Source organism: Elephantulus edwardii, unplaced genomic scaffold, assembly GCF_000299155.1.
Source record: "Elephantulus edwardii isolate Elephantulus edwardi_28Jun2011 unplaced genomic scaffold, EleEdw1.0 scaffold00322, whole genome shotgun sequence".
NCBI lineage: Eukaryota > Metazoa > Chordata > Mammalia > Macroscelidea > Macroscelididae > Elephantulus > Elephantulus edwardii.
The window spans coordinates 222,476-226,078 of record NW_006400072.1 but is presented as its reverse complement, the minus strand read 5'-3'; the positions used below and the strand labels follow the sequence as shown (position 1 = coordinate 226,078).

Here is a 3,603-nt window from a genome sequence, read left to right as displayed (position 1 = left end):
GATAAGCAATCGGCAAGTAGTAGAGACAGAGGCAATGTGCTCGTATTAAGCTTCACATGTTTCTTTTCCAAGTACCACCGCATCTACTCTTTTGGAAGGTTTTGTGTCAGTCACAGACAGATGCTCTGTCTGTTTTTATTACTGGTAACATGTGATAATGGCAGGCTATTTCCTAGATGATTTTGGAAATTTTGTCACTAAAGGGTGCTGTGGTGGCATAGTGGTAAGGAGCTGCATTGTCAAAATGAAGGCGTGCTGTTCAAATCCAGCAGCCACTCTGTGTGTGGTAAATGAAGAATCTTCTCCTGTGTGATTTACTCCCTCCTGCTGGAGAGTCAGGTCTGGGCTCCTTACAACCTCATGGAACGTAACAGTAACCCACAGAAGAACCTGAAGACCAATTTCCAAGTCCCTATCACACCAGATACTAGTGTAAGGCTTTCTGCAGTCTTCAACATCTGTAACTCAGGTTCCACACGTATGCAGAGGAGAGAAAATCATTTCAGTGTTCTTAGACTCCTGGCAATACAGTTCTGTTTCAGATATTTTTCCTTTTTGTAGTCTTTTCATTAATAAATTACCGTAATGCGATCATTCTTACATATATCACAACCTTTACTACTACTACTACTACTACTACTACTACTACTACTACTACTACTTATTATTATTATTATTAAGTAACCTTATTACTTATTCTCTTTAGCTCATACACTTCTGCCATGTGGGTCACTTAATCAGTTGATGTTGTTGACGGTTAACCACCTTGGATAAACGTGTTTTTATTACATTAGATTCAAGCCCACTTCTCATGCTTCCTGAAAAACTAGAGAAGTTTAGTAACAAGACTACAGATGGCTGTATTTGAGCCATTACCTCCAGGGGGATTGGTGTGCAAATTCTACTCTGTGAAATGTGTGTCCTCCTCTTTAGTGGAAGTTCACAATAACTTTTCCTCACAAATCCAGTGTTGTTCAAATCCTCCCAGGGCTTCCTACCTCACTCTCAAAGGGGAAGTAATGATAATACCTTGAAAGCCCACCATAATTTTACCTCCTCCCCACTCTGTGACTTGAGTTCCTGAATCTCTCACAACTACCTCCATTCCGTCATACAGCAAATCCTAACTCCTAACACTATTCTGAAAAGAACCATGGCAATCAATCAATCAATCAATCAATCAATTAATCAATAGTAAACAATGGCAAGAAAAAAAATGGCAGTGGTATTAACAGTGATCTGACTTTTCAGTCGAGCACTTAGTAGCTTGTTCGCACATGTCTGGTGGCTCCACCGATTACAACAGAGACCACGGCAGGCCTGAGGGAATAGAACCCGATGGTGTCATCGAGAGCAACTGGAATGAAATTATTGATAACTTTAAGGAATGAATTTAAAGAAATCCCTTCTCTGGGGTAGTTATGCTTATGGTTTTGAGAAGCCATCGGCTACTCAGCAGAGAGTGATTACTGCCTGCATTAAAGGGTATGATGTGATTGCTCAAGCTCAGACAGGTACTGACAAGACAGCCACATTTGCTATTTCCATCCTGCAACAGTTGGAGATTGAGTTCAAGCACTAGTATTGGCCCCGACCAGAGAACTGGCTCAACAGATCCAAAAGGTAATTCTGGCTCTTGGAGATTATATGGGAGCAACTTGTCATGGCTGCATTGGTGGAACCAGTGTTCAAAATGAAATGCAAACGCTGCAGGCTGAGGCACCACATATTGTTGTTGGTACTCCAGGGAGAGTATTTGATGTGTTAGACAGGAGATACCTTTCTCCAAAAGGGATCAAAATGTTCGTTTTGGATGAAGCAGATGAAATGTTGAGCCGAGGGTTTAAGGATCAAATCTATGAGTTTTAAAAAAAATTGAACACAAGTATTCAGGTTGTGTTACTATCTGCCACAATGCCAACTGATGTGTTGGGAGTAACGAAAACATTCATGAGGGATCCAATTTGAATTCTGGTGAAAGAGGAACACTTGACCCTTGAAGGAATCACACAGTTTTATATTAATGTTGAAAGAGAGGAATGGAAGTTGGATACACTTTGTGACCTGTATGAGACACTGACGATTACACAGGCTGTTATCTTTCTCAGTACAAGGCGCAATGTGGACTGGCTCACAGAGAAGATGCATGCTAGGGACTTTACAGTTTCTGCAGTCCATGGTGACATGGACCAGAAGGAGAGAGATGTGCTCATGAGGGAATTCCGATCAGGGTCATGCAGGGTTCTGATCACCACCGACTTGTTGACATGTGGGATTGATGTTCAACAAGTACTTTTGATTATATAATGATAACCTACCTACCAACCATAAGAACTACAGTCACCGAATTGGCAGAGGAGGTCAATTTGGGAGGAAAGGTGTGGCTATAAACTTTGTTACTGAAGAGAAGTGGATTCTTTGTGACTCTGAGACTTTCCACAATACTACAGTGGAGGAGATGCCAATGAATGTGGCTGACCGTATTTAATTCCTGGGATGAGATAGTTCTGAATGCTATGCTTGCTGTTGCTGAATAGGCGATCATAACGTGCACTGTGCTTCTCTCTTTGGGAATATTTCAGTCTCTCCTCAATGCTCATAACAGATCAGAAATACAGATTTTGATAGCAACACAACTTTAGTCATGAGCTCTTGTGAGGAAAGTCATTGGCTTCATCCTCTTAAAGAGTTAAGACTGTTGGGGTGAGTATAAAAGATGGGGGTCTGTAAAATCTTTGGTTCTTAGATATTTATTTCCTACTTATTTAGAAATGGTTATATTAGATGTTCTCTTTCATTTAATAATATACTTGTGGTCTAAAATATATAAGTGCTTTATTAAATCAGCCAATTAAGTTAAACTAGCATGTTGGTATGTGACATTGAGTTCCTTGTGACACATAGCGACCCTATGTACAACAGCCCTAAACCCTGCTCTATCCTGTGCCAATCGCACTGTCTCCAACACACCCAGCCTGATTACCTCAGTCACTGAATCAATCCACCTCATAGAGGGTCTTCCTCTCCTGCACCGTCCCTCCACTCTCCCAAGGATGATGTCCTTCTCCAAGGACCGGTGTCTCCTTACAACATGCCCAAAATATGTTAGACGGAGCCTCAGAATCCTTGCCTCCAAGGAGCAGCCTGGTTTAGTCCTTTCCTTAGCAAACCGTGGTACACTCAATACTCTTCTCCAGCAACACATCTCAAAAGCATCAATTCTCCTTCTACCCTCCCTAGTCATTGTCCAGCTCTCTGATGCAGATGTACCTTCGTCTCCAGAGACACACCATTGCTCTTCAGTTCTTTAGAGAGGTCTCTAACAGCAGATTTCCCCATCACAACACCTCTTTTAATTTCCTGACTGCTGGTGCCAAGAGTGTTGATTGTGGAGCCAAACAAACCAAAGCTGTTAACAATCTCAATCTCTTCACCATCCATCCTGATGCTGCCAATTGGCCCAGTGGTGAGAATCTTTGTCTTCTTGACATTGAGCCTCAATCCATATTGAAAGCTGCAGTACTTGACACTCTGCAGCCAGCGCTTCAGGTTCTCCTCAGTTTCAGCAAGCAGGGTTGTGTCATCTGCATAATGCAGACTGTT

At 42.0% G+C, this 3,603-nt stretch overlaps 1 pseudogene; it reads left to right on the top strand.

Annotated features, from left to right (window-relative positions):
- Positions 1-1,277: 1,277 nt before the first annotated feature.
- LOC102874569 lies at positions 1,278-2,488 on the top strand (annotated as a pseudogene).
- Positions 2,489-3,603: the final 1,115 nt, after the last annotated feature.